The following is a 24615-nucleotide window of genomic DNA, read 5'->3' on the forward strand; positions in this document are numbered from 1 at the left end:
CCTGGCCTGCAAGTGGGGGCGATATGCGCTCCAAGTGCAGATAAGGTGCTTTGTGGGAAAAGAGATAGTGGTTGCCAGTGGGGACAAAGAACAGTTACCTACTAATTTACTCCTGTACCAACAATAACTTTCAGAGATCATTTTCATGGCCAGGACTTCCCTGGCATTCCAGCAGTTAAGATTTTGCATTTCCACTGCAGGGGCGTGGGTTTGTTCCCTCATCGGGGAACTACGACCCCCTCATGCTGCGTGGTATGGCCAAAAAAAAAATCCTTATCGTGCCCTACAAGGTGCCCCACAATACAGCCCCTGCTGACCTCACTCGCAGCATATGAGCCAGTCTTTGGTTTAGTTTCTCAAACAAACCAAGCTTCTCTGACCTCGGAGCCTTTGTTCATGCGCTTCCTTGTCCTTAAATGCTTTTCCTGATGGCTTTTCTCCTAGCTTTGGTTTTCATCCCGAAGATTGCAGCTTAAATAGCAAGGCTTCTAAGAGTCTCTCCTGGACCATCCTGATTCTAATTTAGGCCCCCTGTTATCCTCACCTGGCAAACCTTCAGAGCAGTTATCATAATATTTAATTATACGTTATGTTTGCCTTCACATGTTTAATGCCTGTCTTCTCCACTGGGCTGTAAACCCCCGCAGGTCACGCCCAGGCCTGTGTTTATTTCCTCGTGTTGCATCTGCAGTACATGCTAGGTGCTTAAAAAAAATCTTTATTAAATGAATGTGGTGGAAATGGAAAGGTTTACTCATTTAAAATTATGATTAACCTGTCATTGAACTGGGGTAGGAAACAGTGACTGACCGGAAGTTTTTTAAACCCTGGCAGTGAAATTTCAGAGTGAAAGTTTTACTAGTAGATTAAATGAAATGCCTGCCTCAGCTATATTTTTTATAGGCCTCTGGGTATTAAATGATACCCAAAGTGACCTTCCTTTTGGAGTCTTGGGGCCAGTTGAGATGGTCCATCTCCTAACAATAAAAACTTCACCACATGAACTAGGGAAGGAAGAGAAACACACATTTTTAATTAGCCTGTTAGTCATCTTGTATCTGAGGAGGCCAGAGAGGGGGAAGCTAAGGTCAGGCATTTGAACACTTGGCTACATTGTCCTGCATCTCTGCAGGCCATGGAGGCTCCTGCACTTGGAACCCTTCCCCGTGTGGCTCTGTTCTCTGCTAAAGCCACAGTCAGCCTCTCAGTGCAGAGCAGAGAGGTCACCAAACTGGCACACAGCCATGGTGGCTGATCCCTCCTCTCCTGCAGGAGGCAGGGGTGGGGACTCTTGGGGGTGGGGACTGTTGATCTTGAGGAGTGCACCTCGTGGCAGAGTTAGCTTTGGCAGTCGTCGAGTAAAGCAGAAGCACTGTAGGGTCAGGTGACCTTGAACTTCCTCTTAAGATGTCTGGTATCACTTAAAAATACGTGGGTTATTTTCAGATATCTTTTGGTATTGATTTCTAACATAATTCCACAGTGACAAGAGAACAGACTCTGTATGATTTCAATACCTTTAGACCGTGAAATTTTTGCACCTTGTTTTATGTCCCTAGATATGTTCCAGTGTCTCTGAGTTTACAGTCTATGGGAACTTGAATAGAATTTGTATCCTACTATTGTGTGAAAATTGTATAAATCTTCATTATGTTGAATTGGTTCATGGTGCTTTTCAGGTCTACTCTATACTTTTCTGTATATTCATTCTATTAATTTTTGAGAGTTTGATATTGAAACCCCAACTAAAAATTTTAATTCATCTACTTAAAAAGTAATTATAATATATAGTGGAACTGTATGTAACTTTGTTCTGTATTTTCCAAGTCTCCTGTAAATGTGTTATCATACTTTCATAATTTAAAAATTAAAAGCAAAGAGAAAAAAAGATGTTGGGTATTAGTTGAATATGGATTTGGCTGCTGTAACAGACCCAGAATAGCAGTGGCATCAATGAGGGAGCAATTGATTTCTCTTTCCTGAAACATTTGAGAGTGAGCAGCCCAGGACTGATGAGGCAGCTCCACAGTCTTGAGGACCCAGGCTCCTGCCAGTTTGTTGCTCCCTATTCCTGGGATGTTGTCCTCATCTGCATGGTCCAGAATGACTCCCCACCATCACCAGGTGTGCCTTCCAACCCACAGGAAGGGAGGATATAAGAGAAAGGGAACCTCCCCTTCTTCTTAAAGCACTAGTTACTTCTGTTTTGAGAGAGAATTCACACACCATAAGATTTACTGTTTCATTTTTTAAAAGTTTTTTTTAATGTGTACCATTTTTAAGATATTTATTGAATTTGTTATAATATTGCTTCTGTTTTATGTTGTGGTGTTTTCGCCAAGAGGCATATGGGAACTTAGTTCCCTGACCAATGATAGAACCTGTGCCCCCTGCAGTGGAAGCATGGAGTCTTAACTGCTGGACTGCCAGGGAAGTCCCAAAATAAAATTTTTGAAATAAGAAGATAACAAATTTGTGATCTAGTGTGGCAAAACCCAATGACAGGACCAATAGCTGCATGATTTCAAAGTACCAGAAGACATCGATACTGTTTTGAGATGTTTGTAAGAACTGTAGTGTGGTTAAAAAAAAAAAAAAAAAAAACCTGTGATTTCTATTGTAGGTGACAAATTCACAGGTATTGTAAAAACTACTGTGGTTTGCCTGTGTTCATAATGGAAGGAAATGCTGAATTTTGGTTAGAAGCTAGTGAAAATAAAAGAGGTAATCTTCCACCTCTAAATTAATGGAGCTCCTGAATTCTATCACACTTCAATGAGCTGACCCAGAAATCAAGTACAGCTCTTCCATTTCTGTCCTGTTGGTCTGAACTTAGTCACATGACCACACCTAGCTGCAAGGGAGGCAGGGAAATGTAGTCTGCATTCACATCAACCATGTGTCTGGCTGACATGTAAGGAGTTCAGTTATTAAAGGGAAAAGGGAGAAGGTGTGTTGAGGGACAACAGGAAGTTAATAATACACTACACTCCATATAGCCGATTTCTTGCCCAAGTTCAGAACATGCATTCTTCTTTCTGACAAGTGCCTCCTGAAGGAGCTGGTTTGCCTCGAGAGGCCATGTTTTAGGAAAATGTGCATCTTGAGACACTGGAATACTGCTCAAGGTGGTGAGCTGCTAGCTGAATCTGCCTGAGGGAATAGTGTATGCTCAACTCCCCTCTCACATTCACACCAGAGCAAATGCTCATGAAGTGGAATGCTGGACACTTGTCCCACCTTAATGATTGGCCCTTTGGAGGAAGGAAGGGGTCATGTGCATTGTTGAGTGTGTGCGAGGTAAACATTTGATGCAGCCTCTTGGTACCTCTGGACTGTGCTGTAAGATGTGCTGTTGGCTTCTCAAATGCTGAAGTGGATGTTACATTGAACGCTTGATCTTAAGTGTCAGAACTCATCTTAGATCACATAGGACTGGAGAGGGACTGATTCGTTGGCTCCGAGTCCAAGGAGTTTGGCAACAAAGAGAGCGGACAGCTTAGGCGTCAAGAGTAGGAAATTGCAGGTCACATTTGGCCCATTGTCTCGGTCGCAGTGATGCTGATCATGATGATGGTAACAGCTAGTTTTCATTGAGTGCTTACTGTATGCCTCGAGTTTATGAGTGAGCTCATTTGACAACCATCTTTTGAGCTGAATCCTGCTGTGTCCCCCTTTTCCCGATGCACAGGAGTTAATTGGCCCATGCCCGGGATCGTATAGTTATTTATTCATGGCAGGAATGGGATTTAAACACAGAAGGTGTGGTTCTGGCCTGTGCTGTTAATTAACCCTACTGTCATGAGGACAGAAAGTGAGCACAGGAGTAGAAAGCTTGAAATTCTGGAAGGAGGAGTATGTTTACTTTCATGCTTTCATTTCCCCAGTATTTATCTTGTTGCTGACTTTTGAGTTGACACCACAGTGGCACCGTCACAGACTCCCCTCCTGCTGCTGCAGCACCCAGGGCTACATCCTCCTCATCTCAGCTCCACCACTGAAATGCTCAAGTGACTCCGTTGATCTCATTGCCTGCCTCGACTCTAGGCCACCCCTTCACCCTGGTTTCAGTTTTAACAGCCAGTGTTTTGCTGTCCTAGTTTTAAATGTGAATTTTTTAAAAAGTGGTTGATTTGCTACTCAGCTAGTATTTCCAGAGGCCACATCTGAGCCAGCAGACACAGGTACATCATTAAGCAAGTCCCTGCCTTCATGGAAATGACAGTCAGGAGGGGAGGCGAAAGACTCAGGCACCCAACAGATAAAAACACCATCAAGGAGAAATACAGGGAGCTCAGAGAGCATGTGAGAGTTTCACTGGTGGCTCAGAGGTAAAGAATCCGCCTGCCAATACAGGAGGCACAGGTTTGATCCCTGGATTGGGATGATCCCCTGGGGAAGGGAATGGCAACTCACTCCAATATTCTTGTCTGGAGAATCCCATGAACAGAAGAGCCTGGCGGGCTACAGCCCACGGGGTCACAAAGAGAATCGGACACGGCTTAGCAGCTAAACAACAACAGAGAGTGCATGAACGTGTGGAACACAGGTCCTGGGTTGGGGGAGGGTGGTGAGGAGGGGCAGGGCTTCCTGGGGAGGCGTGTGTCTGTGCCGAGGCCTAAAGCTGAGTGGTGGTGTGTGGGCAGCATCTGGGCAGAGGGGAAGCAGACCACCTTCAGGGTGAACTGGGAAGCCGCAGACACTGGTCACAACCTCACTGGACTCTGAGGAGACTGCTTCCAAGCGAGGCCCCTCTACCTACGAGCAAGATGCAGCCTAATCAGGCTCAGTTTCCTCATCTGTCAGATAACGGTGACCTTGGTCATGGTGCCCACTTGACTGGTGGCTGTGAGGATTAAATGAGTGGATGTATGTAAGATGTTTAAAACAGTTCCTGGCATGTAGCAGGGGCTCTCTCCGTGTGAACAGGTCATGAAAACTTGTGTGTTGTGGGACTTAAAACATCTAATAGAAAATCAAAGAACCCAGCCCAGGGCCAGAATCCAAGCTAGGGAAGAACTGGACGGGGGCTGCCAGGCCTAGGGACTTGGTGTGGGTATTAGGGCAGCAGCCACTGGATTCCATTCCCAGGAGGCTTTCAGGAACATATGGGGGTTGGTTTGATCTCACAGTGAAATGATAGGGCCACCACAGGAATTTAGGACCTGGGGACCAAGGATGCTGAATGTCCTGCAATGCAGAGGATTAGTAACAAGAGGGTCCCTCTCATGAGTTTGTGTCATCTCCATATATTAAGTTAACCTCAAACATGCATTCCAAAATACATCGCGCTTGTGCTCAGTCGTTCAGTTCTGTCCGACTCTTTGTGACCCCCATGGACTGCGGCCTGCCAGGCTTCTCTGTGAGATTTCCCAGGCAAGAATACTAGAGTGAGTTGCCATTCCCTTCTCCAGGGGAATCTTCCCGACCCAGGGATCGAACCCTTGTCTTCTGCGTCTCCTGCATTGGCAGGTGGATTCTTTATCACTAAGCCACCTGGAAAGCCCAACAAAGGATTGTTCCACCCAAAATGCCAGCAACAGTCCCCCACCCCACCCCCTGGAGAGAGCTGTCTCCTAATGAGTCCCCTTGGTTCTCTCCTTGCTCTCTGTATCCTGTTGGGTTTCTCCTCCCTTCCCTCACCCCCTTCCTCCCCACTGTGGAAAGAGGCTGCTCTGGCAGTTGCAGGCCACCCCCAATGCCCTGACCACCAACTCCACGTCCTCAAATGTTCCTGAGCTGCTTCTGCCCTGTAGCACTTGGAGGCACACTCTGCCCATCTGGCAGAAAGTGTGAAACCAAGTAAGTATTCCGGGTTTATCAGTTCGGTTCTTGGGTTGCAGGCAACAGAAACCAGCTGGGGCTACCTGCAGTAAAAGTGAAACCAAGGTCAGGCAGCTCGGGGGCACCTCTAGGTGGGTGTTCAGGGCTATCTCAGGGGTCAAGGGGCCAGGGGAGGGGAGCCGTGAGGAGCTCTGACTCCATAGCTGGCCTCCTGGGGATGAATCTCAGCCTCACTGCTTACTCAGAGGTTTCCCAACCTTTCTGTGCCCCAGTTTGTCCGCTGTGAGACGGGGAATAAGAAGGATTGGGACCTCCCTGGTGGTCCAATGGGTAAGACTCCATGCTTCCACAGCAGGGGCCATGGACTTGACCCCCTCTTGGTGAACTGAGACCCCACATGCCGCACAATATGGCCAAAAAATAACAATAAGATGATAATTTTTAAAAAAGAAAGGTTGTTGTAAGGATATAAGTTAATACTTGAGACAGATTTAGAATAGTGCCTAGTACAGAGTATGTGGCTCTGATAAACATTACCTGCTTTTGTTTTTATTTTATTGCCATAGTTACTGTCGTCATTATTTTTATTGAAGTCCAAATTCATGAGCAAGACCAGCTGATTGGCCGAAGCTGGTGAGGGGGGCAGAGTCCCATGATTGACAGCCCCCTCCTCCCCAAGCTAGGAGGAACTGGGGAGGAGCTCTTCTCCTAGAAGTAGGCTGCTGTCACTCAAAACTGGGGCAGGCCCAGACCCCAGATGTCCTCCAAGCTCAGTAATTTGACCCCATTAATGTTGGTTATTTGCCTGCTTTGTACCATGACCCACTCTAAGGACAGAGGACACGGAGGGAACAATAATGAGCAAAGTCTTTTCCTGACAGGTCTCAAAGTTCAGAGGGAAGCAGCTAGAAGACAAGGGGCCTCGTTAAGACCAAGTACCTAGAATAATGCCTGGCTCTTTGGAGGTCAGTATATATTTGTTGAATGAATAAACACACAGGAAAAGCAGAGGATTATAGGAGCACACCACCAATGCATCTGCCTTCGCTCTGATTCCATCGGTTGGTTGGTTTTTGGCTGTGCTGTGGGATCTTAGTTCCCCAACCAGGGATAGAACCCCTGTCCCCTGCAGTAGAAACTTGGAGCCCCAGCCACTGGACTGCCAGGGAAGTCCCCCATCAGTTTGTTTAAAAGAAGCCCATATTTGCACCTGCAGCCTCCAGGGCATGGTGCAGAGGGGTGTCTATCTGCATGCCCTGGCACATGCGTTTAATAAATGGGCACTGAGTGATCTCATGGATGCAGGCCGCAGTCCACCCCGTGTGACACTCAGGGACAGACCCTGGGCTAGGAAACTGGCCTCCTTCCCTGCCAAACAGGACGTGCAGACGTGGCTCCAGGAGGCATCTCTGTGGAATGTGGTTGCTAATACAAATGAGCTTCCTTACGTCACAAGGCATCCATTATGTGGACAGTCGGATGACTCGCTGTGGGACTGGGCGGACTCTCAAGGGGAATTTTACAGCCGCAGTTATGTTTCAGGCTTCCCTTCGGAGGAAGGCTCTTCCCCATGAATGACTCTTAATGAGGATAATAATAGCCAGCATTTTCCAGGTGCCTGGCGCTGTGCAAAAGGCTTATTAACCCGTGGAAGCCTCCCAACTGCCTGTGAAGCCAATACTGGTGTTATCCCCATGGTGCTGGGGCTCAGAGATGGCAAATAACTTGCCTGTTGGGTCCACAGCAGGTGAGGAAGAGTTGGGATTCCAGCCATGGTCTCTGACTCCTGAGCGTGGGCTCTCCAGCCCACGCGTAGCCTCCTTTCTTGTTTGAGTGTTAACTTTAAGACAGCACTCGGCTAATTCACACGTGGTGTGGTGTGCGCTACGTTGCTGCAGTTGTGTCTGACTCATTGCAACCCCATGGACTGCAGCCCACCAGGCTCCTCTGTCCATGGGATTTCCCAGCAAGAATACTGAAGTGGGTTGCCATTTCCTTCTCCAGGGGATCTCCTTGATGCAGGGATTAAGCCCATGCCTCTTACGTCTCCTTCATTGGCAGGCGGGTTTTTTGCCACTAGCTCCACGTTATTTAAAAATTAAAAAATGAACTTCCTGCCTTGTCCATCTATGAACCCTGCATAGAATCAGCCACTGTGACCTGTCTCCTTCCTGAAATTCTCTGCGTATCTACAACAAGCATACACATGGTGCCATTCTGTATACCCAGGGCGTCAGACTGCAGACCGTGGGCCATTCAGCCCGCTGCATGTTTCTGGATGGTCCAGGAGCTAAGAATGATTTTTACATTTTTTTTAATGGTTAAAAAAAGAAAAAAATCAGGGGATTGTCCTGGTGGTCCAGTGGTTAAGAATCCACCTTGTGGGAATTCCCTGGTGGTCCAGTGGCTAAGACCCTGCACTCCTAATACAGGGGGCCTGGGTTCGATCCCTGGTCAGGAAGCTAGATCCCACGTACCACAACTAAGACCCGACGCAGCCACATAAATTTTTTAAAAAATCAAGAGTATTTCATGCCATGTGAAATTAGATGAACTTCAGGTTTCAGTGTCCGTGAGTGAAGTCATGTTGAGCCACAGCCGTGCTCATACTGTCAGGGCCGCTCTCACACGACAGGGCAAAGTTGAGTAGTTGAAACAGAACCATGTGACCCCCCCAGCCTTAAAAAAGATTTACTGTCTGACCATTGACAGGAAAAGGTGGCTGATCCCTGAACCACGCTCTTTCAGCAGTGTGTCTGAGAGCCCTTTTTTTGTATAGTAATTGTGTTCCCTTCCTCCATACTCATTAGTTTATTTCATGGAAGCCAGCAAGCAGTGGGCTAAGCTCCGGTGTGCAGCGGGTGGTGAGTTGAATGGTGCATCCATTGCCGCTCACTCTGAGCATTTCTCGGGCACCAGCTGCGTGCCAGGCTCCTGGCTGGCAGCCCGAGCGGGTCCAGACGTGACCTCAGGGGTCCTGAGGGCCAGTGGGTGAGTCGGACATTATCAAGGAGTCCCACAGATGGATGTGTTCGGGTCTGTGGTCACAGGCCACCTCTTACCCTCTGCCCTTCACTCCTGCTTTGTTCTGTTCTGTTTGTTTTAAATTTTACTTATTTATTTATTTTTGGTTGTGCTGGCTCTTCACTGCTGCGCAGGTTGGGGTGCACGGGCTTCTCATTGCCGTGGCTGCTCTTGTTGCGGAGCATGGGCTCTAGGGCACTTGGGCTTCAGCCCTTGCAGTTGCCTGGCTCCAGAGCACAGGCTCAGTCGTTGGGGTGCACAGGCTTCATTGCTCCACCGCATGTGGGATCTTCCCACACCAGGGATCGAACCCATGTCTTCTGCAATGGCAGGTGTATTCTTTAGCACTGAGCTACCAGAGAAGCCCCCCTGCTTTGTTTTCGGGATACTTTTTAAAAAGTAGGTCACACATCTGTAAGCTTCAAAAGTCAGTTCTGCGTGCGTGCCTCTGCACATGTGTGCGCGTGTGTAGACACACACACTGAGCTCTCTCTGCCCACCTTGTCCCTCCACCCCTTAAGTAATCATTCGTATTAGTCTCTTGTGTATCCTCTAAGGTTTCTTTATGCAAATACAAATATCTATTTTTATCTTCCCCTCCTTACACAAAGTGCAGCCTACTCCACACCCTGTCCTGTACTTTGTTTTTTTATTTGATTTTTTGAAATCTTACCAGCAGATCACGGAGCTGTCTTGTTATCCAGCCCAGTGGCTAAACATTGAAGGGTGGGTAGGAATTAATTAAGGGAAAGAGAACAATGTGTAGTGGGGCAAAGGGAAGCATGAGGAAGAACATTCTAGGCCAAGAGAAGAGTGTTTGTTGAAGCTCTGGGGAGCGGGGCTTCCTCCAGAGCAGAGACGAGGCTGTGAGGCTACAGTGGCGGGGAAGGGTCTGCTCTAGCTCCGAGGGCCTGGGTCAAGGGAGAGACCATGGCCTTGAATCTAGGAGCAGCTGGGAGTGGAGTTCTGCTCTGTTTCCTTCCGTGCCCTGCTTTTCTCTGTGGCCAAGTACACGTGGCCTTTATCACACGTGGCCCAGGAGAGGCCAATAGTGTCCTTGAGAACAGGTTATTGAGTGTGGTTAATAGTGAAAAGAAATGTCTCCTGCGAGCTATTTCCAAGAGGTGTGATCCAGTGTCTGGGGGTTTACAGACCTGTACCTCTGACCTCCATGGTCCTTACCAATCATGTGACAGAGGTCAAGTCTAGTCACCTCTCAGCTTTTCAGTGAACACGGTCATGGTGCTGAGCACAGGGGGTCTTTGGCACGTATCACACTACGCCAGGCTCTCAGGTTGCCACATAGTAAGTGCTCAGTATGTGGTAGTGATAATTTTTATTATTTTTACAGGGCGGCCTTGTGCCCATACTTGTAAGTGTAGCTCACAATGAAGGCTTTATTTAAAAAAGGTGTTTTTTGGCTGTGCTGGGTCTTTGTTACTGTGTGTGGGCTTTCTCTAGTTGCAGTGTTCGGGCTCCTCATTGCAGTGGCTTCTCTAGTTGCGGTGCACGGTCTGTAGGCGCAGGCTCAGTAGCCGTGACACCCCGGCTTAGTTGCTCTGTGGCATGTGGGATCTTCCCGGACCAGGGATCGATCCTGTGTCCCCTGCATCTGCAAGTGGATTATTAACCACTGGGCCATCAGGGAAGTCACGGTGGAGATTTTTGGTTAGGAAGCCTGGGCACATGGGTTCTGATAGGTCCTCTGCCACTTACTATCTACATCCGGCAAGTTACTTAACCTCATTGTGCTTGACTTTGGTCGTCTGTAAATGGAGATGATAATACCTGCCTTTTGATCCTGTGCTGAGGCTGAAATGAGTTATCATTTGTATTGCACTTAAAATAGTGCACAGCAAGTAGTGACAACAGGGATTGCCCGCCGTTATTATTACATCACTGGACACCCTCTGCTTTCCATCCGGAGGTCTGTACACTGTATACTCAGGGGGAACTTGATGTCACCACCACCGTTTCAGGAGAACACTGCCCTCTCTGCATTTGCAGTAACATCTCACTTTTTCCGAAGATCATCTGCCCGCAAATACCTGGAGAAGATTGTCTGTTTAATCAGGAACGTCATTCCACCAGACTTCCTTTTATGTCTTTGGCCATATAAAGTCACATGACCACTCTTAAGTGCAAGGGCGGGTGGGAAATAGTTTTCTAATTCTCTCTTGGTAGAATACAAATAACATATTCACAGGCAGGCTCAGTAAATATTTGCAAGCATAGAAACTCATTTACCCATCTAGCTATCATGAGACCTCCCGACATTTTGCACATGTCCGTGTTGGAGTCAATTTGCAGAAAGTGACCCATGAAATGTGGCAAAACAATTGGCCCCCAACCTGAAGTGCTAGAAGAAAGCTTGTGAGGGACACGGTGTTAAAGCCTCTTGAGTTGTAGCTGTCTAATCAGGGAGATAATTATACCTGCTAGATCAGTGTGGAGGGGCAGGCTCTGGGAACTGGGCCCAGAGCAGCCAGAGAAAAGTTGCAGAACTGGTTTCTTAAACTTTTGATTGCCAAGGGGGAAGGGGAGGGGGGAAGGGATAAATGAGGAGATTGGGAGTGATGCAAATACACATGTAAAATAGATAACTTGTAAGGACCTACCATATAGTACAGGGAACTCTTATCAACACTCTGTAATGACCTATGTGGGAAAAGAATCTAAAGAAGAGTGAACATGTGTGTGTGTGTGTGATTCCCATGCCTGAGATGGCAAAGAATCTGCCTGCAATGCAGGAGACCGGGGTTCGATCCCTCAGTAGGGAAGATCCCCCTGGAGGAGGGAATGGCAACCCACTCCAGTATTCTTGCCTGGAGAATTCCATGGACGGAGGAGCCTGATGGGCTGCAGTCCATTGAGTCGCAAAGAGTTGGACATGACTGCAGCCAACACAGCACAACATAACTGATCCTATTTGCTGTGCATAAGAAACTAACATAACACTGTAAATCAACTATACTCCAATAAAAATTTAGAAGAAAGAACCGGTTTCTTGGACAGGTCTGTTTACCTGCTTCTCTGATGCCTACAGAACAGTCCCATTGGCTCCCAAAGGCCTCCCAAGTCGTCTCCTCCCTTAGGCGGGGCCTCTCTTTGCAAATGGCTGTGTGTTGCGATGCTTGGAGTCGCAAAGAATCAGACACTACTGAGCGACTGAACTGAACTGAAACAGCCTGGGGCCAGGAAGTGCCTACTGTGTGTCTGGTGCTGTCCAGTGTGCTGGAGATAAAGTAATAGATGACATTTATTGGGTGCACACCATGCCAGGCGCTGCAGGTGCTTGGGTTAACTCATTTTCTCAGCAGCCCCATGAGGTGGGTCTTGTGTTCAGCCCATTATAGATGTATAAAAAACAAAATACGTGGGATTTGGGGATTTTTTGCGTTTTCTCCTTTTCTCCCCCCTTTATTGAAGTACAGTTGATTTACAGTATTGTGTTAGCTTTAGGTGAACAGCACAGTGATTCAGTTATTTCAGATTCTTTTCCCTTATATATTATTACAAGATATTGAGTATAGTCTTCTGTGCCATACAGTGGTCCTTGTTGGTTATTTATTTTATATATAGTAGTGTGTATATGTTTATCCCAAACTCCTAATTTTTCTCTCCTCCCCTTTCCCCCTTTGGTAACCTTAAACTTGTTTTCTATATCTGTGAGTCTATTTCTGTTTTGTAAATAAGTTCATATCATTTTTTTAGATTAAAAATGGATTTAGATTAAAAATTGTGGGTTTTTTAAATTGAGTTATAGTTGATAGATTGTTGTTTAGTCACCCAGTTGTGTCTGACTCTTTTGTGATCCCATGGTTTGGGATTTTCCAGGCAAGAATACTGGATTGGGTTGCCATTTCCTTTCTCCAGGGGATCTTCCAAACCCAGGGATCAAAGCCACATCTCTTACCCACGTCTCCTGTGTTGCAGGCAGGTCCTTTAATGCTGAGCCACTGGGGAAGCCCATGGTTGATGTAACATATTATCAATAGTTTCAAGTATACAGTGTAATGATTTTATATCTGTATATATTGCAAAATGATCCTAAAGTCTTCATTAAAAAATCCTTATTTTGTTTTTCAGTCAGTAAGCCATGTCTGACTCTTTGCAGCCACATGGACTGCAGCGTGCCAGGCCTCCCTGTCCCTCCTGTCTCCCGGAGTTTGCCCAAGTTCATGTCCATTGAGTCAGTGATGCCATCCAACCGTCTCATCCTCTGCCAACCCTTCTCCTTCTGCTTTCCATCTTTCCCAGCATCAGGGTCTCTTGCAGTGAGCTGTCTGTTCGCATCAGGTGGCCAAAGTGTTGGAGCTTCAGCCTCCAGTCCTTCAGCATCAGTCTTTCCAATGAATATTCAGAATTGATTTCCTTTAGCATTAACTGGTTTGATCTCCTTGCTGTCCAAGAGACTCTCAAGGTCTTCTGCAGCACCTCAGTTCAAAAGCATCAATTCTTTGGTGCTCAGCCTTCTGTATCGTCCAAGTCTCACATCTGTACATGACTACTGAAAAAAGCCATGGCTTTGACTATATGGACCATTGTTGGCAAAGAGATGTCTGTGCTTTTTAATATTCTGTCTAGGTTTGTCATAACTTTCCTTCCAGGGAGAAAGGGTCTTTTAATTAAGTCTTCATTTAAAAACTCTTATTTTATATGATACTTAATATTTTAAAATTATGAGTATTTGTTATCTCAGTATAACATATGCCTTTTTCACTGATGGCTTATTTTGTTAAGATTGATTCTTTTTTAAAAAGTAGATTTACTTTTTATAGCAGTTTTAGAATCATAGCAAAAATTGAGGAGAAGGTATGGAATTCTTTTCATGAATCTATACCCCACTCTTGAGTAACTTTCCCCATTATCAATATCTCCCACCATAGTGATACATTTATTATAATTGAACTTACATTGAAGCATTGTTATCACCCAGAGTTTATAGTTTACATTAGGGTTTACATTATAGTATACATTACATTAGGGTTCACTCCTGGTTTTATACTTTCTGTGAGTTCAAACTAATGTATGCTATGAGTCTACCATTGTGATGTCATACAGATTTTCACTGCCCTAAAATATCCTGTGAGCCCCACCTGTTCATTTTCCCTTCCCCCAACCTCTGGCAACCATTGATCTTTTTACTGTCTCCATAGTTTTGTCTTTTCTGGAATGTCATATAGATGGAATCACACAGTAGGTAATCTCTTCATATTGGCTTCTTTCACTTAGTAAATATCATTAACTTTCCTGAATGTCTTTTAATGGCTTGATTTCTCGTTTCTTTTCTGTGCTGAATAATATTCTATCACATGTATATTTCCAAGTTTTGGCATTTGAGTAAAGCTGGTATAAGCATTCTGTGTGCATAGAAGGTTTCAACTCCTTTGGTAAATACCAGGGATCATGATTGCTGGATCATATGGTAGGAGTATGTTTACTTTCCTGAGAAACTGCTAAATTGTCTTCCAAAGTGGCTATACCATTTTGCGTTCCCACTCGCAATGAATGAGAGTTCCTATTTCTTCATGTCTTTGTCAGCATTTGCTGTTGTCAGTTTCCGGTTTTGCTGATTCTAATGGGTATGTGGTGGTATCTCACTGTTCATTTCCATTTTCATTTACCTGGTAAAGTGGAGCATCTTTTTATTTGCTTATTTGCCATCTGTATGTCCTCTTTGATAGGATGTTTGTTAAAGTCTTTGGTCTGTTTTTAATCATGTTTTTCTAATTGTTGAGTTTTAAGAGTTCTTTTTATGTTTTGGGTTGCAGTCCTTTATCACGTGTCTTTTGCAAATATTTTATCACAGTCTGTGACTTGCCTTCTCATTCTCACAACGCTGTCTTTCATAAAGCAGAAGTAGTAAATTTTAACAAAATCCAGTTTATTGATTCTTTCATGGATTGTGCCTTTAGTGTTATAGCTGAAAAAGTTATTCCTGTACCCAAGGTCATCTAGATTTTCTCCTGTGTTATCTTCTAAGAGTTTCATAGTTTTCATTTTACCTTTAGGTCTGTGACCCATTTTGAGTTAACTTTTGTGAAAGGGGGAGGATCTGTGTCTAGATTCTTTCTTTTTATTTTGTTGCATGTGTATTTCCAGCTGTTCCAATACCATTTGTTGAAAAAGATTGTCTTTGCTCCTTTATCAAAGATCAGTTGACTGTACTTATGTGGGTCTATTTCTGGGCTTCCCATTCTGTTCCATTAATATAGTTATCTGTTCTTTAGCCAGTACCACAATGTCTTGACTATTGTAGTGAGTCTTGAAGTCAGGTAGTGTCAGTCCTCCAACTGTTCTCCTTCGATATTGCGTTGGCTGGCCTGGATCTTTTGCCTCTCCATATAAACTTTCGAATCAGTTTATCAATATCTGGAAAGTAATTTGCTTGGATTATGTAGAATCTATACATCAAGTTGGAAGGAACTGATATCTTGACCACATTGGAGCTTACTATTTATGAACGCGGAATAGCTCTCCATTTATTTAGTTCTTTGATATCTTTATCAGAATTTTGTAATTTTTCTCATTTAGCTCTTATTGGGGTATTTTATTATATTCTCACCTAAGTATTTCATTTTGCGGGGTGCTTAATGTAAACGGCAATTGTATTTTTAATTTCAGATTCCACTGTCCATTGCTGGTATATAGAAAAGCAATTGACTTTTTAATATTAACCTTGAATCCTACAGCCTTGCTATAATCATTTCCAGGAGTTCCGTCTTTCCCTCCTCAATTCTTCAGGATTTTTGACACAACGATCATGCCATCTGCAAACAAGGGCAGTTTTATTTTTTTCTAATATGTATTTATTTCCTTTTCTTGTCTTATTACATTAGCTAGGACTTCCAGTACAGTGTTGAAAAGCAGTGGTGAGAGGGGACATCCTGTCTTGTTCTTGATCTCAGTGGGAAAGGTTTGAGCTTCTCACTAGTGAGTCTGACACTATGAATGTGACTTTTCTCACATTAGTTCCCCTATGCCAGACATTTGGAGAGTGGCACACTGCATCTACTTCCCTTAGCCCAATCCTGACCATGTAATTGATTTTAAAAACATGTCAGCGAATGAGTAATAAGTGACTAGTGGCACAATGAACAGCTAAACAGAACTTTACTTGCAGTTACCTTCTGGGCAGATGTCAAGTTGGAGTTAAGTAGGCAGTAGAGGGTAGTGACTGTCAGCAGAGTCTAGAGCCATGAGCTGGTGTTCAAATCTGGCTCTGCTGCTTGCTTGCTGAGTAACCGGGGGCAGGGGACTGTGCTCCCTAGGACCTCAGTGTTCTCGTCTGTGAAGTGAGGATAATAATGGGACCTGCCCCATGAAGTAGTTGTGGGATTTAAAGAAGTTGGGCATGTAGAGTGTCTGGCACACGGGCACAGGTGTGAGAGTGAGCTACTGCTGTTACAGTGTCATGTGGTAGTTTCAGCTGTAAAGAGTAATTTGTGTCTTGTCTTCAAGTGTGTGGAGAGACAAGCTCAGTTCCAGGGAAATGAAGTTCAACCCGTGAACCTGTGAGCCAGTGATTTCAGCCCCCAAATGGCTGCTTGGCACTGATGTGGAATTGTAAGTCCAGCCCCGATCAGTACGCTTGCTCGTTAGTACAGGTATGACGAAAGTTGGAATTTTTGGAGTTGTGTTCTTTGTGGGAGAAGTTGGGAGGAAGGCACAGCCTGCTTGAATCTCCTGAGAACGTTGAGGCACTTTCCCAGGGGCCCTGTCATTCCGTTCTCAGGAAGCACTGCCATATGCTCTGTGCAGAGCAGTGGTTAGATAGAGCTCGGTGCAGTATTCAGTCCTCGCTGAAGTGTGGCCTTGGGCAAGCAACATAATCTTCCAGGCTTTGGTGTCCATCTCTGCAAAATGACGAAAAGAATAAGATGCTACATCCTGGGCCTGTTAAAGAGCTTTGAACTAGTAAAGCTCCTTGCAGTTTCTGTTCCTTGGAAGAAACGCTATGACAAACCCAGACAGCATATTAAAAGCAGAAACATCATTTTGCGGACAAAGGTCCATCTAGTCAAAGCTATGGTTTTTCTAGTAGTCATGTATGGATGTGAGAGTTGGACCAGAAGGAAGGCTGAGTGCTAAAGAATTGATGCTTTCAAACTGTGGTGTTGGAGAAGACTCTTGAGAGTCCCTTGGACACAAGGAGATCAAACCAGTCAATCCTAAAGGAAATCAACCCTGAATATTCATTGGAAGGACTGATGCTGAGGCTGAAGCTCCAATACTTTGGCCACCTGATGTGAAGAGCCGACTCATTGGAAAAGACTCTGATGCTGGGAAAGATTGAGGACAAGAGGAGAAGCAGGTGACAGAGGATGAGATGGTTGGATGGTATCACCCACTCAATAGACGTGAGTTTGAGCAAACTCCAGGAGACAGTGAAAGACAAGGAAGCTTGGCGTGCTGCAGTCCGTGGGGTTGCAAAGAGTCCGACACCTCTTGACAGCTGGGTGACAACAGGCAACTCTGTAGCAAACTAGAGCGTCATGGTCTTGGTGAACCCTCAAGAAGATAATATTTATTTCATTAACCTGGATAGAAATAAAAGATTCACCTATTCACTCAACAAATATATACATATATATATATAGGGCTTCTGTTCTGTGCCAAGTACTGTTGTAAACCGCGTGTCCACTGTGGACAAGACAGACACAGTCCCTGGTACTCCTAGAGTACAAGGTCTGGTGGGGAGGCAGATTAGAAATAAACAGCATGTATCAGAGTGATATTGTTAAACTCAACTAAAGCAGGATACTGAGATGTGAACAATGGTGGGAGAGGGACTTTGGCGAGTGGGGTCAGGAGATGTTGTTTGAGCTGAGATTTGAAGGATAAAATTGTGCCAGCCATGCAAAGAGGTGAAGAAAGAACCAAGAGAACAGCAGATGCAAAGGCCCTGAGGTGGGAATGAGTTTGGCAAGTTGGAGGAAAAGAAGGGAGGCTGGCATGGCTTGAGTTGGGTGGACAAGGGTGAGACTGTGGGGGAGGGGTTTGTGGGCCCTGAATTTGCCCCCTGAAACCTGTGCTTTCTTGCATCCCTGGGAGTGTTTGAAGAGAAGGGCTATGGAGTGCTGACTTCAGCACCTTGGAAGAGGTGTGGAGGCTTGGCTCATGCCTCAGCTCTTACCGACCTTCTCAAAGCCCTATCCCAGGGACTCCAAGCCAGGATAAAGAGACCTTTTGCCCCATGGCTGGCTTCTCTGACTTCCAGCCAAGAATGTGGTTCGCATTTTTTTTTTTTGTCTCCAATGTGGCCTAGCTGTGCTGTCAAGCACGGCAAAGCCATGATGCTCTGTGCCCGAAGCCCATTCTCCTCTTCCACAAAGTAGGACAACTGAAAGCTAGCTGCCCTGGAGAGGTACCAGGAAGCACCCTGGCCAAACCCCCCTGCTTCTTGGGAACGTGGAGGATGCTTGGTGCCAAAGGCTGACAGGTCAGGTGCTCAGTCATGTCTGAGAGTTTGTGGCCCTGTGGACTGTAACCCACCAGGCTCCTCTGCCCATAGGATTTTCTAGGCAAGAATACTGGAGTGGGTTGCCATCCCCTCCTCCAGGGGATCTTCCCAGGGATCAAAGCTGAATCTCCTGCATCTCCTACATTGGCAGGTGGATTCTTCACTGGTAACTCAGCTGGTAAAGAATCTGCCTGCAATGCAGGAGACCCCAGTTCGATACCTGAGTCAGGAAGATCCCCTGGAGAAGACATAGGCTACCCACTCCAGTATTTATTCTTGGGCTTCCCTGGTGGCTCAGATGGTAAAGAATCTGCCTGCAATGCGGGACACCTGGGTTTGATCCCTGAGTTGGGAAGGTCCCCTACAGGAGGGCATGGCAACCCACTCCAGTATTCTTGCCTAGAGAATCCCCATGGACAGAGGAACTTGGCGGGCTACAGTCCATGACGTCAAAAAGAGTTGGAAATGACTGAGCAGCTAAGCAAGCACAGTGCCACCCCCGAAGCCCCGTGCCGAAGGGGAGGGAGGTGTTAAAGCCCCAGGTCTTGGTGGGGGAGCAGTTCAGCAGTGAGGACTCTTGAGTTTCAGCTCTCGCTTTACCATCTATGAGCTGTATGATCTTGAACAAGTAACTGGCCTGTGCCTTGCCTTAGCTATCTCATCTGTAGAATGGGGGCATTACTCCTGTGCTTAGAAACAGGCACACCGGACATGCCGGCTATTGTTGGTATCACCTTCCCATTTGAAGTCACAGTGAGATAAGTTCCTCTTTCTTCTTGTTTTCTGTGAACAGTTAAGACGCTCAGATGTTTTACTCCTGTTTCTCCACATCGGCCTAGTTCCTGCCCAGGAGCTTGGCGTCTGGCAGACAGCATAGGCTCTGGGTGCCAAAGCACCCCTGCTTCTCAGGGGCCAGGTTATTCAATGCCAAGGACCCGAGAGTTGATAGGATGTTTGTCACCAGAGGGCGGCGACTCTATGGGGGGCCTCTACAGTGGCGACTGCTCCTGCCTGCCAGGGAGAAAAGACTGCTTCCTCCAGGGCTGTGCTTCTGGGCTTCTCAACCCTGAGTTTGAATTGGTACTGAATTGGGAAGGTGGAGCTGGACTGTCAAAACCTGCCCAGCTGCCCCCCTCCATCCTGTCCCTATGTAAAAAGCCTGAGGCCCAAGCATGGAAAATTTTTTCAGTGCTCCCTAATTTGCCACCAGGATTCCCTGAATGTCCCATCACTGAATGTACCTGAGAAGCTTGTTAAAAATGCAGATTCTGGAAGATAGCTAGTGGGAGGCTGCTGCATTAGCATGCGGAGCTCAGCTTGGTGCTCTGTGCTGACCTAGAGGGTGGGATGGGGGTGAGCGGAGAGGAGGCCCAGGAGGGCGGGGATACATGTGTCCTCACAGCTGATCCGTGTTGTTGGACAGAAGAAACTTAACACATCCTGGTATAGCAATTATCCTCCAATGAAAAATAAACCGAAAAAAAAAAATTGCGGATTCTGTTTCAGCAGATCTGAGGGCAGGCGATGGTCTGCATTTCTAAGGTGCTTCCGGTGTTAATGACACCCCTGCTCCCTGGACCAGAACTTTGAGGCTCATGGGCCTAGAAGTTGGCTTCACAGACTCAAGAATCTCAGATCACCACCACCGCACCCCTCCTCCCTCCCTACACACACTGAATTCCAGTCTGCATTTTTACCAACTCCATTGGTGCTTCAGCATCTTTTTATTGTTTCCGAGCCTAGACCCAGGGTTGCTCAGCCTCATTTGTCGACCTTTGGGGCCAGATCGTCCTTTGTGGTGGGGCTGTCCTGTGCATCATGGGACATGGAGCAGCGTTCCTCACGATTGTGCACAAGATCCCAGTAGCAGGCACCACCCCCAGTCATGATGCAAACGTCCCGGGGTGGTCGTTCAGTCGCCAAGTCATGTCTGAATCTTCACGACTCCCTGGACTGCAGCATGCCAGGCCTCCCTGTCCCTCACCGTTTCTCCGAGTTTGTCCAAGTCCATGTCCCTTGCATTGGTGACGCCATCCAACCATCTCATCCTTTTTTGCCCTCGTCATCTTCTGCCTTCAGTCTTTCCCAGCATCAGGGTCTTTTTCCAAGTCGGCTGTTCACATCAGGTGGTCAAAGTCCCGGGGTAGGGGTGGCAGAACACCCTCAGAAGCAAACCAGGGGTCATGAGCCCGCCAGCTTGGCCATGCCTAGGAAGCTCCTGGCCAGGCGGGCGCACAGATGTCCAGGTCCTGACGCAGAGGTCACGACTGCTTTAGTTCTGGGTGGGGTTGGAATTCATAGAGAATAAACACACAAAGCGCCAGACCAGCCAGATCATTACAAGTGGACTATAATTACTGCTGTCTCACAGCTGGTCAGCAGGAAACCGAGAACCCTGCCCCAGCTCTAGGCTGCTGTGCCCTTCGCCACCAGCAGGCCTATGTGCTCCTTTGAGAGAGCCTGCTTTTAAAAAAAGAAAAAAATTGTGCAGCTGGTGGGTGATCGCAGGGTTTCTTAGAGACTGAACGGGAATCTGCCCTCCCAGTGGGCATGAATGTGTTTAATTGGGCTGCTCCTACTACAGCTGCAAATGCCTTTTTTTAAAGCCTTTTTAAAAAATATATTTATTTTTTAATAGATTTTAGTTTTATTTGGCTGCACCAGGTCTTGGTTGCAGCATGTGGGATCTTTTTTCTTCGTTGTGGCATGCAGTATCTTTAGTTATGGCATGTAGGAACTAGTTCCCTGACCAGGGATTGAACCCTGGGACCCTGCATTGGGAGCTCGGAGCCTTAGCTACTGGATCAGCAGGGAAGTCCTATACAATAGCAAACATTTATGTAGCTCTAAGCACCAGGTCCTAGTCTATGTATTTTTACACAACAACCCTATGACATTGGTACCATCATTATCCCCCTTTTCAAAAGGGGAACCTGAAGCACAGAGAGGAGAGGTAACTTGTCTGAGGTCCCATAGTGAGTAAGTGGCAAAGATGGGATTTACACCCAGACCATCTGGCTTCAGAGTCCTTGCCCTAACATGCTGTGGGCATAGCGCAAGGTTGGACAGAACCAGGATTGCTCACGGGTTGATCTCTGGGGATGTGAGGAAGCCCTGTGAGTGTAGAAGTGAGCAGTTCCAACTCCAGATCTTCAGGGAAGAGACAGCTCCCCATGTCCCAGAACAGAGGCCATGGAGTACACCTGAAACTCATGTAACATTGTTAATCAACTATTGTTGTTGTTTAGTCCCTAGATCAACTCTCCTCCATGTAAAATAAAAATTAAAAAAAAAGAGAAAACTAATAGGGAAAAGTCAGACAAGATTATTCATTAAAAAAAAGAGAATGCATAAAGAAAATTAAAAAGCAATGGAACACAATTATAGATGCTGCAGAGATTAAACATATTGTGAATAACTTTATGCCAGTCAAGCTCAAAATTCACAGGAAACAGATCCACTCCTAGAGGTATGAAACACACCAAAAATCACTCTGTAGAAATAACAAACTGAATAGGACTAACATAGAAATTACCAAAAATTAATTAGATATTGATGATTGTACAATATGGTGAATGTGGTTGATGCTGCTGAATTGTCTGTTTAAAAACCATTACATCGCAAATTTTATGTTATATATATATTTTACCACAGTAAAAAAACAATGTAAAACCCTCAATCTAGAAGACAAGAGCAACGAAAAAAGGTCATGGATAGTAGAGACATAGACGTAGAGGGTGGACTTGTGGACACAGCGTGGGAAGGAGAGAGTGGGACAGATTGAGAGAGTAGTCTTGAAATGTATGTATTATCATATGTAAGAGAGCTAGTGGGAAGTTGCTGGTTAACACAGGGAACTCAGCCTGGTGCTCTGTGATTCCCTAGAGGGGTGAGATGAAGGGGGTGAGAAGGAGGCTTATGAGAAGGGACGTCCGTTTGCTTATGACTGATTCTTGCCTGGGAAATCCCATGGACAAAGGAGGCTGGAGGGCTGCAGTCCATGGGCTCGCAGAGTCAGACACAACTGAGAACACACACACCCGTGACTGATGCACTTGAGTTCAGTAGGCTCCTTACTGGGGGGAGGGGGATGGTGCATGCAGCAGTTACCAAGCGGGGTGCAACTGCCGCGCTATCTCCTGTCCTGGGGATTGGCCAGGGCTCCTGGTCACTGTGAGGCCCAGTAGCAGTGATGACTGTCCACCGTGAAGTGAATACTTGGAGCTAGAGACCGGTTTCTCTTAGGGGGCTTGCTGGGAACAGGGTAGAGATTTAGGACATGTGGAATTGGGGTGTGAGGCTGTGAATCCTTGCAGCTAAGGGTTTTGGAGTCACGCGGTCGGCACCTGCATCCTGGTCTGTCCTGCACTAGCTGCGTGACAGATGGGACTGCACGTCTCTGAATGTCAGGCTCTTTGTTTTTAAAGTATGCACCTTGGGACTTCCTTAGTGGTCCAGTGGTTAAGACTCCATGCTTCTAATGGAGGGGGCACAGGTTCGATCCCTGGTTAGGGAACTAAGATCCCACATGCTGTGTGTCATGGCCAAAAAAATGAGGGGGAAAAAACACCTCATCAAGGTGTGTGTATACGGAGGGTAGGGGTGGGAGTCACTGAGGTCATCTTGTGAAAGGTGTTTAGTCCGGAGCCCGGCACCCATGAGTGCACAGGCGAGATTATGTCGTGGGAGGCAGTGTCCCTGAATGGTTAGGACACAGCCTCCGGAGCCACCACTCCCAGCTCTATGGCCTTGGGCCAGTGGCCTTACCCTCTGTGGAGCAGCATTTGCTCATCCTAAAACAAGGATAATGCTTGTCCTTACCTCATAAGGATGCTGTGAGCTTTGGATTAGTCAGAACCTGTGAGGCAGTTAAATTAGCACAGGGCCGGGTGCTCGTACCTGTCATGGTTTAATTATCATCAAGAATGTGGGCCTGAGGCCTAGCAACCAGGTGAGGAGAAACCTCACACAGAAGAATGTTATGAATGGGCTGGTTTTAGAAAACTCCACTTAGGTCAGCCAGCTTCCCTCTAGGCACAAGAGACAGTGATGTGAGGCTCCTTTGGTTGTGTCAGGGCCTCATCTCCTTTGAGACGGGGAGGGGGGGTTGGCCTCTCGGGGCTGAATAACGTGCGCCAGGGCCCCGGGCCTGCGTTCCACTCAGGTTCCACTCAGGTGCTGGCTGTGTGGTCGGTTATGAGGGTGAGAATGTGTTCCAGGATCGGCTGACCTGGATCCCAGCTCTGAGCAGTGTGACTTCAGGCGAATTCCTTAATATCAGTGTTCAGTTAGCTCGGAGGAGGTTAGTCTGCGCCAGCAGTTATGGGGTCAGCAGGGTAGTGAGGAAGTTAGGAGGGTGGACCCCTGGAAGTTAGGGGGGTGGACGTGGAGTCAGCCTTGGCTATGTCACGCCCCCGCTGTGGGACCTTGAGCAAGCAACTTAATCCCTCGGAACCTCAGTTCCCTCGTCTGTGAAAGGAGAGTGACCCTGCTTTACCTGGGGCCTTGTGAGGATCCTCAGTTCGTGGGGGGAGGGGGTCCCTCATCACGTCTGACTCTTTGAGACCCCATGGACTATATAGCCTGCCAGGCTTCTCTGCCCCTGGAATTCTCAAGGCAAGAATACTGGAGTGGGTAGCCATTCCTCTTCTCCATGGCATCTTCCTGACCTAAGGATTGAACCTGAGTCTCCCGCATTATGTATATCAAGTCCTAAAGCAGAACCCAGTACAGGGAAGGTCCTTAGTGCACATTGGCTGTTGTTCTTGTTGTTATTGTTACAAACCCATCCTGGAAGACAGTGTAAGTGAAAGAATGAACCATGGATCCATTCCAGGGGACAGAACCCTAGTGAGGGAGTTTAGGGCTCTGCATCTGAGCTAGCATCTGAACTTTGGTGTTTCTAGAATGTAAGTGAAAAGAACATGCAAAGGAAGGGGGGTGGAGGGGTAGGAACCTGCTGACTAGGAATGATGTCTTACTGCCATAGGGACAGGTTTCCCAAGGTCGGATCGTTCCACTAGATAATTTGAGGTGGTATGAGTAAACACCGTAGACAGTTTCATAGTCCTACTTTTATTTTCATGCGTAACAGCAAAAGAATTTCAATAGCGTATCAAACCTGGTATTCCATGGCTGTTACTGCTTTGGGTGAGGCTAGTGATGGTATATAAGCCAAAATAAAAGGGAATGCAATTAAAGAGAAGTGCAAAGTAAGTCATAGTACCAGTGGTCTGAGGATATGGCAAAAATGGTGAAGGTGCGTACAGATCCCGGCAGTCAGGACATGTGCATTAGGAGAATGGGTCTGAGCTAGTTTTGTTGTTCGTTTTTTTTGGCTG

The 24615-nt window shown here is 46.5% G+C and overlaps 1 protein-coding gene across 5 annotated transcripts in view; it reads left to right on the forward strand.

Moving 5' to 3' along the window:
- SIPA1L3 (signal induced proliferation associated 1 like 3) overlaps nt 1-24615 on the forward strand; it is a 254870-nt gene that overhangs the window by 50670 nt on the left and 179585 nt on the right. The gene's annotated exons all lie outside the window — the stretch shown is intronic.

The sequence above is a fragment of the Cervus elaphus genome, chromosome 4 (assembly GCF_910594005.1).
Source record: "Cervus elaphus chromosome 4, mCerEla1.1, whole genome shotgun sequence".
Classification (NCBI taxonomy): domain Eukaryota; kingdom Metazoa; phylum Chordata; class Mammalia; order Artiodactyla; family Cervidae; genus Cervus; species Cervus elaphus.